The sequence below is a fragment of the Rhinoraja longicauda genome, chromosome 26 (genome assembly GCF_053455715.1).
Source record: "Rhinoraja longicauda isolate Sanriku21f chromosome 26, sRhiLon1.1, whole genome shotgun sequence".
Classification (NCBI taxonomy): Eukaryota; Metazoa; Chordata; class Chondrichthyes; order Rajiformes; family Arhynchobatidae; genus Rhinoraja; species Rhinoraja longicauda.
The window spans coordinates 30,138,419-30,155,328 of record NC_135978.1 but is presented as its reverse complement, the minus strand read 5'-3'; the positions used below and the strand labels follow the sequence as shown (position 1 = coordinate 30,155,328).

The window sequence follows — 16,910 nt, the reverse complement described above, 5'->3', positions numbered from 1 at the left end:
CACTCCCTCATCTTCACCATGGATGTCCAGTCACTCTACACTTCCATCCCCCACAAGGATGGTCTTGAAGCCCTCCGTTTCTTCCTCGACCGTAGAACCAGCCAATCCCCATCGACCAACACTCTCCTCCGCCTAGCAGAGCTGGTTCTTACCCTCAACAACTTCTCCTTTGACTCCTCCCACTTCCTCCAAACCAGAGGCGTAGCTATGGGCACTCACATGGGCCCTAGCTACGCCCGCCTCTTTGTCGGGTACGTCGAACAATCCCTGTTCCAGATGTACACCGGCCCCATCCCTGAACTCTACCTCCGCTACATCGACGACTGCATTGGTGCTACCTCTTGCACCCATGCAGAACTCACTGACTTCATACACTTCACCTCCAATTTCCATCCTGCCCTTAAATATACTTGAACCATCTCCGACATCTCCCTCCCGTTTCTGGATCTCACCATCTCCATCACAGGAGACAGACTAGTGACGGACATCTACTACAAACCCACTGACTCCCACAGCTATCTGGACTACACTTCTTCCCACCCGGTCCCCTGCAAAAAGTCTATCCCCTACTCCCAATTCCTCCGTCTACGCCGCATCTGCGCCCGGGATGAGGTGTTTCACACTAGGCCATCAGAGATGTCCTCATTCTTCAGGAAACGGGGCTTCCCCTCTTCCATTACAGATGAGGCTCTCACTAGGGTCTCTTCTACATCCCGCAGCTCCGCTCTTGCTCCCCCTCCCCCCATTCGTAACAAGGACAGAATCCCCCTCATTCTCACCTTCCACCCCACCAGCCAGCGGATCCAACAAATCATCCGCCAACATTTCCGTCACCTACAACGGGACCCCACTACTGGCCATATCTTCCCATCCCCTCCCCTTTCTGCATTCCGCAGAGACCATTCCCTCCGTAACTCCCTGGTCCACTCGTCCCTTCCCACCCAAACCACCTCATCCCCGGGCACTTTCCCCTGCAACCGCACGAGATGCAACACCTGTCCCTTTACCTCCCCCCTCAACTCCATCCAAGGACCCAAACAGTCTTTCCAGGTGAGACAGAGGTTCACCTGCACCTCCTCCAACCTCATCTATTGCATCCGCTGCTCTAGATGTCAACTTCTCTATATTGGCGAGACCAAACGCAGGTTCGGCGATCATTTCGCTCAACACCTTCGCTCAGTCCACCTTAGCCAACCTGATCGCCCGATGGCTGAGCACTTCAACTCCCCCTCCCATTCCCAGTCTGACCTTTCTGTCATGGGCCTCCTCCAGTGTCATAGTGAGGCCCACCGGATATTGGAGGAACAGCACCTCATATTTCGCTTGGGCAGCTTGGAACATTAACTTCTCCAACTTTAGATAGTTCCTCTGTCCCTCTCTTCCCCTCCCCTTCCCAGTTCTCCCTCTATCTTCCTATCTCCACCTATATCCTTTCTTTGTCCTGCCCCCCTGACATCAGTCTGAAAAAGGGTCTCGACCCGAGACGTCACCCATTCCCTTTCTCCTAGATGCTGCCTGACCTGCTGAGTTACTCCAGCATTTTGTGATACCTTCGATTTGTACCAGCATCTGCAGTTATCTTCCTAAACTAAATCTCTCCTCACTGGGGTCAAATTCAATGCGAAGAGCCCCTGAGGAAAGCCATCAGTGCACAAAGTCGAGTCAAGTGCGTTATTTGATTCAAGGTGACAGGCAAATCCAGGAATGTTCTTGTAAATAATGAATGGCTCTTCATGGTTGCTGAAGCTACTTAAAGCCATATTTTGTCTCAGTTCCATGCAGATCCGTAGCTGGAAGCATCCCTTGCAATCTGAAATTATAGTATTGGTTCTGTTTTTAGGACATTGCCCGCAGCCACTGTGTTTGAGTGCTTCTGCAGCTCTTACATTGATTGACTGCTTTGTGGGAGATTGCACACGGACTGTGATCATAGAGCCATAGAAAGTAGGTGCAGGAGTAGGCCATTCGGCACTTCGAGCCATACCGCCATTCAATATGATCACGGCTGATCACCCAGAATCTGTACCATGTTCCTGGTGTTTCCCCCCATATCCCTTGATTCCGTTAGCCCTAAGAGCTAAATCCAACTCTCGTCTGAAAACATCCAGTGAATTGGCAACTCGCAATTGGCAATTGGCGATTCGCAACTCTCTTGCTGAAAAGGGTTTTCCTCATCTTTGTCCTAAATGGCCTACCCCTTATTCTTAAACTGTGGCCCCTTTGGTACTGGACTCCCCCAACATGGGGAACATTTTTCCTGCATCTAGTCTGTCCAATCCCTTATGAATTTTAAATGTTTCTATGAGATCCCCTCTCGTTCTTTTAAATTCCTGTGAACGCAAGTCCAGTCGATCGGCACTCCCTCAATGGCAAGAATAGATCAGATCAACTGGCAAGTGCAAGATGAAGAGTTCTTCCTATGTTCCCCTTCTGACTGACCCTTTATGACCGGAAGACTCAGTAGCAGAAATGATGTTTCAATGGCACTTTATTGCCTAAGTACAGAAGGGTCTCGACCCAAAACGTCACCTATTCCTTTTCTCCAGAGATTCTGCACGAGTTACTCCAGCATTTTGTGTCTATCTTTGTTGCAAACCAGCATCTGCAGTTCACTTCCTACTCAGAATTAGTTCCATACAGTTCAGTGGCAATCCTTTAGACTTTAGAGAGAACAGCGCGGAAACAGGCCCTTCGGCCCACCGAGTCCACGCCGACCAGCGATCCCCCCCTACACTAGCACTATCCCGCACACTAGGAACAATTTACAATTTTACCGAAGCCAATTAATCTACAAGCATCTTCATCTTTGGAGTGTGGGAGGAAAGCAGAGCACCTGGTAAAGTTGCTGTCTCACAGCACCAGAGACCCGGGTTCAATCCTGACTAAGGGTGCTGTCGGTACAGAGTTTGTACGTTCTCCCCGTGACCGCAGTGTTTTCTCCGGGTGCTCCAGTATACTCCCGCATTCCAACAACGTGCATGCTTCTAGCTTAATTGGCTTCTGTAAATTTTAAATCGTCCCTGGTGTGCAGGAAGTGGATGAGAGTAAGATAACATAGAATAGGTGTGAATGGGTGATCGATGGTCGGCGTGGATTTGGGCCGAGGGCCTGTTTCCATGCCGTATCTCTTAGGGCCTACTGTTAAAAAAAACGTCCCAACTGTATAGGATAGAACCGGTGTAAACAGGTGATCGACGGTCATTGTGGACTTGGGCCGAAGGGCCTGTTTCCACAATGTATCTCTAAAACCGTAACTAAAACTGAAACATCCACTTTAGATTTTTTTTTAGATTTAGAGATACAGCGCGGAAACAGGCCATTCGGCCCACCGGGTCCGCGCCGTCCAGCGATCCCCGCACATTAACACTATCCTACACACACTAGGGACAATTTTTACATTTACCCAGTCAATTAACCTACATACCTGTACGTCTTTGGAGTGTGGGAGGAAACCGAAGATCTCGGTTAAAACCCACGCAGGTCACGGGGAGAACGTACAAACTCCGTACAGACGGCGCCCGTAGTCAGGATCGAACCCGAGTCTCCGGCGCTGCATTCACTGTAAGGCAGCAACTCTACCGCTGCGCCAAAGTGCCGCCCTTTCGATGGGCCACTTTAGATGGGCCTTTCAGTATTTGACTGGTTTTAACAAGATCTTCCCCCTTATCCTTCTAAACTCCAGCGAGTACAGGCCAGAGTCATCAAACGCTCCTCCTCACACGCTAACCCAATCATCTGCGGGATGATTGTCATTGTGTGACGTTTGCACAGGGATACAGGTAGCAAGGCTCAGGTGGTCGAATTGTCCTGTAGCCAAGCAGGCAGCTTGTGTAGGACGTGAACTGCAGATGCTGGTTTGCACCGAAGATAGACACAAACAGCTGGAGTGACCCAGGCAGCAACTCTGGAGAAAAGGAATAGGTGACTTTTAGATTTAGAGATACAGCGCAGAAACAGGCCCCTCGGCCCACCGAGTCCGCGCCGCCCAGCGATCCCCGCACATTAACACTATCCTACACACACTAGGGACAATTTTTACATTTACCCAGTTAATTAATCTACATACCTGTACATCTTTGGAGTGTGGGAGGAAACCGAAGATCTGGGAGAAAACCCACGCAGGTCACGGGGAGAACGTACAAACTCCATACAGACGGCGCCCGTAGTCGGGATCGAACCTGAGTCTCCGGCGCTGCATTCACTGTAAGGCAGCAACTCTACCGCTGCGCCACCGTGCCGCCCTTTTGATGGGCCACTTTAGATGGGCCTTTCAGTATTTGACTAGTTTTAACAAGATCTTCCCCCTTATCCTTCTAAACTCCAGCGAGTACAGGCCAGAGTCATCAAACGCTCCTCCTCACACGCTAACCCAATCATCTGCGGGATCATTGTCATTGTGTGACGTTTGCACAGGGATACAGGTAGCAAGGCTCAGGTGGTCGAATTGTCCGGTAGCCAAGCAGGCAGCTTGTGTAGGACGTGAACTGCAGATGATGGTTTGTACCGAAGATAGACACAAAAAGCTAACCCAGGCAGCAACTCTGGAGAAAAGGAATAGGTGACGTTTTGGATCGAGACCCTTCTGTACTTTGGTGCATGTGTCAATAAAGCGCCATTGAAACATTAATTCTGCTCCTCTGTCTTAGTCATAACGGGCCAGTCACAAGGGGGATATAGGAAGGACTCTTCATCTTGCAGTCCGCGTGCAATCTCCCACAAAGCAGTCAATTTAACAGCTGTAGAAGTGCTCAAAGTCAGTGGCCGTGGGCAACGTCCTCGAAACAGAACCAATACAATAATTCCAGATTGCATGAGATGCTTCCAGCTACGAATCTGCATGGAACTGATTAACGCACAATGTGCAGTGGCTTGGCTGATCAACTGCCCCTCTGTGCACCCGAGATAGACACAAAAAAGCAGGAAAACTGTAACTCAGCGGGTCAGGCAGCGTCTCTGGAGAAAAGGAATGGCCGACGTTTCGGGCCGAGACCCCTCGACAGCTTGTCGGGCTCAGGCTGAGTGAGCAGAGAGGAGAAGGCAGTATCGCTGGCCACAAGGCAGGAAGTGCTCATACCTCCCGAACCAACGAGGATCAGCAAGCATCAGAAATACCCAACAAAGCAGCCACCATGTTTCCTTCTCCCCAGAGATGCTGCCTGACCTGCTGAGTTACTCCAGCATTTTGTGAATAGGAATCGCACAGAAATTAGTTTAGTTTACGGATACAGTGTGAAAATGGGCCCTTTGACCCACTGAGTCCACGCCAACCGATGCTCACATAGAAACATAGAAACATAGAAAATAGGTGCAGGAGTAGGCCATTCGGCCCTTCGAGCCTGCACCGTACCTGCCTTCTCTCCATACCCCCTGATCCCTTTAGCCACAAGGGCCACATCTAACTCCCTCTTAAATATAGCCAATGAACTGGCCTCAACTACCTTCTGTGGCAGAGAATTCCACAGATTCACCACTCTGTGTGAAAAAAAACGTTCTCATCTCGGTTCTAAAAGACTTCCCCCTTATCCTTAAACTGTGACCCCTTGTTCTGGACTTCCCCAACATCGGGAACAATCTTTCTGCATCTAGCCTGTCCAACCCCTTAAGAATTTTGTAAGTTTCTATAAGATCCCCCCTCAATCTTCTAAATTCCAGCGAGTACAAGCCGAGTCTATCCAGTCTTTCTTCATATGAAAGTCCTGCCATCCCAGGAATCAATCTGGTGAACCTTCTCTGTACTCCCTCTATGGCAAGAATGTCTTTCCTCAGATTAGGAGACCAAAACTGCACACAATACTCCAGGTGTGGTCTCACCAATGCCCTGTACAACTGCAGCAGAACCTCCCTGCTCCTATACTCAAATCCCCTCGCTATGAATGCCAACATACCATTCGCTTTCTTCACTGCCTGCTGCAACTGCATGCCTACTTTCAATGACTGGTGTACCACGACACCCAGGTCTCGTTGCATCTCCCCTTCTCCTAATCGGCCACCATTCAGATAATAGTCTGTACACCCTGTACACTCGTTAGATTTAGATTTTGGACTTTAGACATGCAGCGCAGAAACAGGCCGCTACGGCCCATTGAGCCTCCGCCGACCAGCGATCACCCCGTACACTGGTTAGACTTTAGACTTTTGAGATACAGCACAGGCTCTTCGATCCACTGGGTCCCTGCCGACCCTGATGTAGTGTACCTTGATCACCCTGTACGCTAGTTCTATGCTACACACCAGAGGCAATTTACAGAAGCCAATTAACCTACAAACATGTACATCTTTGGAGAGTGGGAGGAAACCGGAGCACCCGGAGAAAACCCACTGTGTCACGGGGAGAACGTACAAACTCCGTGCAGACAGCACCCGAGGTCAGGATCAAACCCGGGTCTCTGGCGCCGTGAGGCAGCAACTCTACCGCTGCGCCACCACGCCTGACACACAAGCTTGTTCACAGGGCAAGGTTGGAGACGAGGCAGAGAGGAAGGTTGGGAATAATTTACCTCCCCACCCTCCCACGCCCAAAACGCCCCCTGTCCATGGTTCTCCAGAGACGCTGCCTGACCCGCTGAGTTACTCCAGCACTCTGTGAAACGTCACCTATCCATGTTCTCCAGAGATGCTGCCTGACCCGTTGAGTTACTCCAGCACTCTGCTTCACCATTCAGTTCATAGTTTAGAGATACAGCTCGGGAATGGACCCTTTGGCCATCCGCTGCTATCTGAGGCAGGGTCCAGACCTGTAACGTCACCTGTCCATGTTCTCCAGAGATGCTGCCTGACCCGCTGAGTTACTCCGGCACTTGGTGTCGTTTCTGTGAGGGGAAGGTGAGGGCAGTCAGATAAACACAGATGGAAGCAGGGCTTTGCAGTCGCTGTGCAGAAGGTGAACAGACGTTGGGGAGGGGAGCAGCCATTGCCGATAAGCTGCACTGAACACGCTAAGCCTGCTCTGGAAATAGCAGCGGTCGGTGTGCCAGATATCAACCTTGGCAGCAATTGCATTTCCGACCTCATTGTTGCTGATCTGGATGCCTTTCCATGCGCCTGGAAAAAACAGGAGAGAGATAGGAAATCCACTGAGTAAATAGAGATAAAGGCCGAGGAGCAAAGGAAATGTCTGCTTTAAATGCGGGCAGACGTTCACAATGTTGCCCGGAGGCCCCTTTGTGTGTAGATTTACAACCTTCTAGTCTAGCTTAGAGATAGAGCGCGGATGCAGGCCCTTCGGCCCACCGAGTCCGTGCCCAAAAGCATCTCCCGCGTACTAGCACTATCCTACACACCAGTGACAATTTACAAATGTTACTGAAGACAATTATAACTACAAACCCGCAAGGCTTTGGAATGTGGGATGAAACCGGAGCACCCGGGGGAAACCCACGCAGTCACGGGGGGAACGTACAAACTCCGTACAGACAGCACCCGTAGTCAGGTCCGAACCGGGGACTGTGGCGCTGTGAGGCAGCAACTCTACCGCTGCGCCACCGTGCCGCCCCGTCCGCAATTCTAATTTTATACTCAGGTGGTTGACCTAGACAATATTTTTAGTGTCATGAAAAGGAACTGCCGATGCTGGTTTATACCAAAACTAGACACAACATGCTGGAGTAACTCAGCGGGACAGGCAGCATCTCCGGAGAACAGCGGTTAGGTGATGTTTCGGGGTCGGGGCCCTTCTTCGGACTGATTGTGGTGGGGGTGGAACTGGAAGCAAGAAAAGACCGGGACAAATCAGGGCCAGCAACCGAATATTTTTAGTGTATCGCACACAAATTCATCCTTTGTGTATGGATTGAGTTGATTGAACAAAAGATACGGTGTGGAAACGGGCTCGTCAGCCCACCGAGTCCATCACTGACCACCCGTTCACAGTAGTATGAGAGAGCTATTGTTTCCCACTAACTGAAGGCCAGAGGTGTTGAGAGAAGATGGTGGAGATTGACTGTGTAGGAAGGAACTGCAGATGCGGGTTTACACTGAAGATAGGCATAAAATGCTGGAGTAACTCAGCGGGACAGGCAGCATCTCCGGAGAGAAAGGAAACTCACCACTGCACTGAGATTTTTATTGTGTCTGTCTGGTTCTGAGCAGTAACTAAGAGGGTACTGGACCCTACGCGAAAGCCAGGATCAGGGAACAGATTAAACACACAACTCCCTCCCTTGGTGCCGGCTCTGATTTGTTCTAAACCTTTTCATGCCTCTAGATTCTCTCTCCCCTGACTCTCAGTCTGAAGAAGAGTCTCGTCCCGAAGCGACACCTGTCCTTTTCTGCAGAGACACTGCCTGACCCGCTGAATTACTTCAGCACTTTGTGTCTCTCTTTAATGGAGATTGAGTCTGATTTTGGTGGATCATGCAACGATAACGGCACAAAGTTGAGTTACTGACTGGTTGAATGAAACGGTCTCATAATTCTTAGATCCCCACTTTAAGGAACTTGCACAGGGTCAGTGTGACTATCAGCTGACTGCTTCCCATTCATAAGGAACATTTCCCTGTGCAATATGTGCTGTCTGCAGGGGAGAACAGATTGTAATAAGTTCATAAGTCAGAGGAACAAATTAGGCCATTCGGCCCATCAAGTCTACCCCGCCATTCAATCATGGCTGACCAAACTCTCCCTCTCAACACCATTCTCCTGCCTTCTCCCCATAAACCCTGACACCCATACTAATCAAGAACCTGTCCACCCCCGCCTTAAAAATATCCACTGACTTGGCCTCCACAGCCTTCTGTGGCAATGAATTCCACAGATTCACCACCCTCTGACTAAAGAAATTCCTCCTCCTCTCCAGGAGAGGAACGTGCTTTAATTCTGAGGATGTGACCACTGGTCCTAGACTCTCCCACTAGTGGAAACATCCTCTCCACACCCGCTCTATCCAAGCCTTTCACTATTCGGTAAGTTTCATTGAGGTTCCCCCCTTGTCCTTCTAACGGTCTCGGTAATCTCAGGAAGAAATGAAAGTGAAGTTCACTTTGCCGGGTTATAGTGCTCAGTTAACGGGAGTCAGTGCAGCGGGTGTAAGAAAGGCTCCGACGTTTCTTTACCTATTAACGTTTGTATGTCTGCACAGAGTTTGTACGTTCTCCCCGTGACCTGCGTGGGCTTTGAGATCTTCGGTTTCCTCCCACACTCCAAAGACACACAGGTTTGTAGGTTAATTGGCTTGGTATAAATGTCATTTGTCCCTAGTGTGCGTTGGTTGTGTTAGTGTGCGGGGATCGCTGGTTGGCGTGGATTATAGACAATAGACTATAGACAATAGGTGCAGGAGTAGGCCATTTGGCTCTTCAAGCCAGCACCGCCATTCAATGTAATCATGGCTGATCATTCTCAATCAGTACCCCGTTCCTGCCTTCTCCCCATACCCCCTGACTCCGCTATCCTTAAGAGCTCTATCTAGCTCTCTCTTGAATGCATTCAGAGAATTGGCCTCCACTGCCTTCTGAGGCAGAGAATTCCACAGACTCGGTGGGCCGACGGTCCTGTTTCCGCACTGTATCTCTAGAACTAAAACCAAAAAACTTTTCATGTTATAGGAAAGATATTGTCAAGCTTGAAAGGGTTCAGAAAAGATTTACGAGGATGTTGCCAGGACTAGAGGGTGTGTGAGCTATAGGGAGAGATTGAGTAGGCTGGGTCTCTATTCAATGGAGTGCTGGAGGATAAGGGGTGATCTTATAGAGGTGTGCAAAATCGTGAGAGGAATAGATTGGGTAGATGCATAGATTCCAGTGTCGCGGAATCGAGGACCAGAGGACATAGGCTCGAGGTGAAGGGGAAAAATGTAATAGGAACCCGAGGGGTGATTTTTTCACACAGAGGGTAGTGGGTGTATGGAACAAGTTGCCAGAGGAGGTAGTTGAGGCTGGGACTATCCCATCGTTTAAGAAACAGTCAGACAGGTACATAGATAGGACAGGTTTGGAGGGATATGGACCAAGCGCAGGCAAGTGGGACTAGTGTAGCTGGGACATGCTGGCCGGTGTGGGCAAGTTGAGCCGAAGGGCCTGCTTCCACACTGTATCACTCTATGACTCTATGATAAACCTATCATATGATGGTGGATCTTTTCTTCTGCTATCAATGCCGGGTACTGGAGTTCCAGTTTTGGTCTTTGGAGGAATTCAAACACAAATCCTCAATGTTATGGCGCTCTGTGTGCACAGACTTGGGTAACTTCTTCCCATACATATATTTCAGATAATTTATGCAGGAAGGAACTGCAGATGCTGGTTTATACCGAAGATAGGAACATAATTCAGTGTATATATATAGATATATATGTGTGTGTGTGTGTGTGTGTGTGTGTGTGTGTGTGTGTGTGTGTGTGTGTGTGTGTGTGTGTGTGTGTGTGTGCGCGCGTGTGTATACAAATGTATATATATATATATATATAAGGAAATAACTGCAGATGCTGGTACAAATCGAAGGTATTTATTCACAAAATGCTGGAGTAACTCAGCAGGTCAGGCAGCATCTCAGGAGAGAAGGAATGGGTGACGTTTCGGGTCGAGACCCTTCTTCAGACTGTGTGTATATATATACACACAGGGTGTTTGTACATTCTCCGTGTGACCGATTGGGTTTCCTCCGGGTGCTCCGGTTTCCTCCCACACTCCAAAAACTTGTGGACTTGTAGGTTAGTTGGCTTCTGTAAAATTGTAAACATTGTCCCTAATGTAGGATACACACATGCACACAGTGAACTTTTCTTTCTCGTCGACTGTGTTGTTTACAGTGCACTATGTTTACATATTCTGTTGTGCTGCTGCAAGTAAGAGTTTCCTTGTTCTGTCTGGGACATACCTCAATGAAACACTCTTGACTCTTGGCCACCCACCTCCCCAAACACACTCGGAGAGAAGGCGCTTGTACAAAGTCATTGAGCCCACACGAGCTGGAAACTGTTGTTTTAACCACAGCCGCTCTGTGGGCTGCAGGGAGACTCTGTTCTAAATAAAATAACAAAGTCAGGCAATGAATGTACACTGTTCAAAAGTGGAATCAGGCAATACAGACACAGACACAGAGATACAGCATGGAAGCAGGCCCTTCGGCCCACCGAGTCCGGGCGACGGCCAGCGATCCCCCCCACCCTAACACTACCCTACGCACACTAGGGACAATTTGACATTTCTACAAAGCCAATTAACCTGCTAACCTGCAGTGTGTCGAATGTGGAAGGCAACACGTCTTTGGAGTGTGGGAGGAAACTGGAGATCTTGTAGAAAACCCACGCAGGTCACGGGGAGAACGTACAAACTCCGTACAGACAGACAGCGCTCGCAGTCAGGATTGAACCCGGGTCTCTGGTGTTTCTGTAAAAATTGTAAAGATTGCCCGTGATGTGTCGGGACTCGATGGGACGAAACTGTTTTGCACTGTATCTCTTTACCCTAAAGCCTATTAGTGCAAAACCCCTGCAGATGTAGACAGTGATTCTTTACAGAAAGGAGAAAAAGACAGCCTCCCCCATAATGGTTCCATGCTCAATATCGGAAAGACTCCATGGGCAGCTGTTGTGACTGTTGTAATAGCAGAATCCAGATTGCAAAAATAAAACCTCCACAACATAAACCGGGTTATAAAAATGTGTTTTCTTTTATTCGGCAAACCCTGTGGGAGCTTGGGAATGTGAGGAATCTCATTTGTTTTGGAAAGCCCCGGGCTCAGTGACTGCTAGTTAGTTTGGCCGAGCGACGAGAGTATTGTAAGTTCACGCACACACACACACACACAGACACACACAGACACACACCCAAGTTGTTTTCAGGAGTGGATGCGGCTAATTTGAGCTGTGGAAATCCCCAGGAGAAGCTCACACATCCCTTCAGCTGGTTTCCTGTTCAGCGTTGTGTGGCCCTTTTTTCTGTTGTCCGATAACAAGCAACAGAAATCTTAAAGCGTAGAATATAGAACAGTGCAGCACAAGAACAGCACAGCGATAGAGTTGTTGCCTCACAGCGCCAGGGACCCGGGTTCGATCCTGACTACGGGCGCTGTCTGTGCTGAGTTTGTACGTTCTTCCCGTGACCCGCGTGGGTTTCTCCGGGTGCTCCGGTTTTCTTCCACGTTGCAAAGCCATGCAGGTTTATAGGTTAAGTGGCTTGGTATAATTGTAAAATTGTCCCCAGTGTGCGCAGGATAGTGTTAGTGTGCAGGGATCACTGGTCGGGGCGGACTCGGTGGGCCGAAGGGCCTGCTTCCGAGCTGTGCCTCAAAACTAAACAAAAAGGTGAATCTCGGCACTTTTTCAGGAGTGAGAGAAGCTGGGGAATCACCATGCCAACATTCATTATGCCCAAGGTAGACACCTAGTGCTGGCGTGACTCATCAGGTCAGGCAGCATCTCTGGAGAAAAAGGATGGGTGACGTTTCGGGTCATCCACACCATTTTTGTGGATAATGGACTTGGTCAATGGAACTGGTGTGCTACAATGCTGAGAACTATATTCCGCACTCTGTATCTTCTCCTTTGTTCCACCTGTTGTACTTGAGTGTTTACCCCATTGTGGATAATGGACTTGGTCAATGGAACTGGTGTGCTACAATGCTGAGAACTATATTCCGCACTCTGTATCTTCCCCTTTGCTCCACCTGTTGTACCTGAGTTTGTCTTGATTGTATTTATGTGCATTTGTATTTATGTATTTATTGTATTTATGCATTTATGTCTTTGGAGTGTGGGGGGAAAACCGGAGAGAACCCACGCAGGTCACGGTGAGAACGTACAAACTCCGTGCAGACAGCGCCCGTAGTCAGGGTCGAACCTGGGGTCTCCGGCGCTGTGCCGCCCTTGGTCAAGTGCACGGCAATATAATGAATTGGGTGGTTGATATGGATGGACAGGCAAACCGAGGAATGAGAGGGTAACGCAGCGTGAAGAGAGAGCGCAAAGAATTGAGAGGCAGATTGAAATCTCCGAGGATGAGGAGTTGCATCTTGCAAATGTTGATGGGGGTCATTTGTGAAAACATTTACTGCTGCTTCGGCAGCGAGCAACAGTTATAAACGATAGCCATTTATGAAGCAGCAATTTCTGTGAGGAGCATTCTCTCAGTCAGGGATATATTTCTGTCAGTAGACACCATGTACAGCAAATTCGGGCAACTCCTCTCATCCATTAAGAACAGATACAGCTCACACGGTGTGCCACAAATCAAATATGATTTCCAATTTGAATTCCGAGCTCTGTGTGAGGAACGAGAGATCATAAACAGTAAATGGATATCGTGGGGACTTGGGTAGTAATTACGGAGATACCGAGAAGCTCTCTCCTACATGACTGGTCTGTGGGAAGAGGTGTGGGAAGGAACTGCAGGTGCTGGTTTAAACCGAAGATAGACACAAAATGCTGGAGTAACTCAGGACAGGCAGCTTCTCTGGAGAGAAGGAATGGGCGACGTTTCGGGTCGAGACCCTTCATTGTCAGTCTGAAGAAGGGTTTCGACCCAAAACGTCACCCATTCCTTCTCTCCAGAAATGTTGCCTGTCCCGCTGAGTTACGCCAGCTTCTTGTGTCTATCTGAGGGAAGAGGTGACAGACAGTAAATGCAGGACAAAGAAACCACATTGGATTCGAGAACAGACTCGCTGGTAGGCATGGAATGGGTGGGCTGAAGGGCCGGTTTCCGCGCGGTATCGCTACAGTCTGAAGCCTGAAGCAAAGGTACATGGATGGGAAATGTTTTGAGGGAAGGGCAGGTAGGACTAACGTAAATGGGGCAATTTGGATGGCATGGCAAGTTGGGCCGAAGGGCCTGTTTCTGTGCTCTATGGTTCAAAACTAAGAGGTGGAGCCGAATGAGGAAAGAGGAACACACAATATAGAAACAATTATGCTTATACTTTTCAACATATCCATGGACACGTTAGAGGCAGGAAACATGTTCCCAATGTTGGAGGAGTCCAGAACAAGGGGCCACAGTTTAAGAATAAGGGGTAGGCCATTTAGAACTGAGATGGGGAAAAACTTTTTCAGTCAGAGAGTTGTGAATCTGTGGAATTCTCTGCCTCAGAAGACAGTGGAGGCCAATTCTCTGAATGCATTCAAGAGAGAGCTAGATAGAGCTCTTAAGGATAGCGGAGTCGGGGGGTATGGGGAGAAGGCAGGAACGGGGTACTGATTGAGAATGATCAGCCATGATCACATTGAATGGCGGTGCTGGCTCGAAGGGCCGAATGGCCTCCTCTTGCACCTATTGTCTATTGTCTATTGTCTATAAAAGCATTCAACAACAATTGAAGTGCTCTCTAAAGCACAAGAGTTTAGTTTAGTTTAGTTTAATACATATAAACATCAGTGGAGCCTGACTCACGACCCATTCCACAGCTCACAGTCACCAAGAATACTTGCACCAATCAAATTTAATTCTATTTTCATAGTAACATAGAAAATAGGTGCAGGAGTAGGCCATTCGGCCCTTCGAGCCAGCACCACCATTCAATGTGATCATGGCTGATCATCCACAATCAGTACCCCGTTCCTGCTTTCTCCCCATACCCCTTGAATAATCTATTGTCATTTGTACCGAGGTACAGTGAAAAGCTTTTTGTTGTGTGCTAACCAGTCAGCGGAAAGACTATACATGATTACAATCTGTATCATGTATCTGTCCACAGTGTACAGATACAGTATAAAGGGAATGACGTTTAGTGTAAAGTAAAGATGTGTAAAGTCCAATTAAAGATAGTCCGAGAGTCTTCAATGAGTTAGATGGGAGGTCAGGACCACTGCATAGTTGGTGGTAGGATGGTTCAGTTGCCTGATAACAGCTGGGAAGAAACTGTCCCTGAATCTGGAGGTGTGCGTTTTCACACTTCTGTACCTCTTGCCTGATGGGAGAGTGGAGAAGAGGGAGAGTACAAAAAAAAATAGGATTGAGAATCCTATTGAGAGGGTGGTCAAAAAGGCTTTTGGCACATTGACCTTCATCAGTCAGAGTAACGAGTATAGAAGTTGGGAGGGCATGTTGCAGTTGTATAAGATGTAGGTAAGGCCGCATTTACGGTGTTGTGTTCAGTTCTGGGAACCATGTTGTAGGAAAGATGTTGTTAAGTTGGAAAGGGGGCAGCGAAGATTTACAAGGATGTCGCCAGAACTCTAGAGCCTGAGCTACAGGGAGAGGTTGAGCAGGCTGGGTCCCTATTCCCTGGAGCACAGGAGGATGAGGGGTAGTCTTCTAGAGGTGTATGAGAGAATCATGAGAGGAATAGATTGGGTGGATGCACAGTCTCCTGCCCAGAGTCTCCTGCCCAGAGTGAGGGGATCGAGAACCAGGGGACATATTTATGCATCTTTCATTTATAATGATTGATCTCTTGCTATCCACTTTGCTGCTGTAACACTGTAAATTTCCCCGGTGTGGGACGAATAAAGGAATATATTATATTATTATTATTATATTATAATTTTAAGGTGAAAGGGGAAAAAGTGTACATGAATCTGAGGGGTAAATTTTTCACAAAAAAGGGTGGTGGGCGTATGGAACGAGCTGCCAGAGGAGGTAGTTGAGGCAAGTACAATCACAACGTTTAAGAAACATTTAGACAGGTACATGGATAGGACTGGTTTAGAAGGAAATGGGCCAAATGCAGGCGGGTGGGACTAATGTAGATGGGACATGTTGGGTAAGGTGTGGACAAAGAGCCTGCTTCCACACTGTATGACTCTAATTATTGATTCTGAATTTTAACCCTCTGTGGGTTATTTTAATTACATTTTATTTTCCTAAACTGGAATCCTCGGGGCTGAAAATAAAGCTGGTAATTAAATCAAGTGTAATCAATTCCCGGGTTGCGGGAAGCTGGCGTGTGGAGGGGTGGGGGGGGGATTTGATCCTCCTGTGACCTCGGGAAACATCTCACATCAGTCTGAGCTGCCTGTCTGACTGCACATCACATTGCTGCCGTTCCAATTAGCTGCTGTTGGTGCCAACACCTTGCCAGGGGCAGCCACTATCCAGGCCTTCGTCCCACCGAGTCCGCGCCGCCCAGCGATCCCCGCACACTAACGCTATCCCACACACACTGGGGACAATTTACAGTTTTACCTCAGCCAATTTAGCCTACGAACCTGCACGTCTTTGGAGTGCAGGAGGAAACTCCAAAGACGTACAGGTATGTAGTTTCATTGGCTAGGCAAATGTAAAAATTGTCCCTAGTGTGCGTAGGAGAGTGTTTTTTTTGTTGTTTGTTTTTTTTTAACTGAAGAAAATACATTTTGCATCACAATAACAGACTTACTGTGGGGCATTGCAAATGGATTCTTTAATCGCTCAATATAAAAAAACTTTCAAAAGTTGTACACGTGGTTATTTAAAAAAATAAATAAAATCACTCTCTCATTTCTCCATCATCTTCTTCCTCTTCAACTCCTCTGATGTACAATACATTGTTACACCTTGTAAGTACTTCTCCAAGATGACCCGCTAGAGCACCATTGATATATTCTTCTGTATTGGCCAGCTGCATGTTCATGTACCCATCAACTGACACCAGGTTGCCCTTGTACTCCATGCCCCACTTCAGCTTCACCATGACCGGTTTGCCAGTCAACCCGTTGAGGAAAGGCTTTGGATTCAAAGGTAAACTCATGATGGCGGCGACTCTCGTGTGTAGGATAATGTTAATGTGTGCGGGGATCGCTGGGCGGCACGGACCCGGTGGGCCGAAGGGCCTGTTTCCGCACTGTATCTCTTAAAAAAACATTTTTTTTAAACCGGAGCACCCGGAGAAAACCCCACGCAGGTCACGGGGAGAGCATGACAGACAGCGTGCAGACAGTGCTCGTGGACAGGGTCGAACTTGTGTCTCTGGCGGTGTGAGGAAGTAACTCTGCCGCTGCGCCGCCGTGAGTTGTGACTCAAAGGACAGGAACAGAAGGCCTCTCCAAGTTTGGATCC

The 16,910-nt window shown here is 48.4% G+C and overlaps 1 protein-coding gene and 1 pseudogene across 3 annotated transcripts in view; one reads left to right on the top strand and one right to left on the bottom strand.

Moving 5' to 3' along the window:
* Positions 1–16,910, top strand: part of lhfpl7 (LHFPL tetraspan subfamily member 7) — a 244,771-nt gene that overhangs the window by 59,726 nt on the left and 168,135 nt on the right. The window lies entirely within an intron of this gene.
* On the bottom strand, positions 16,329–16,607 carry LOC144606340 (small nuclear ribonucleoprotein F pseudogene; annotated as a pseudogene).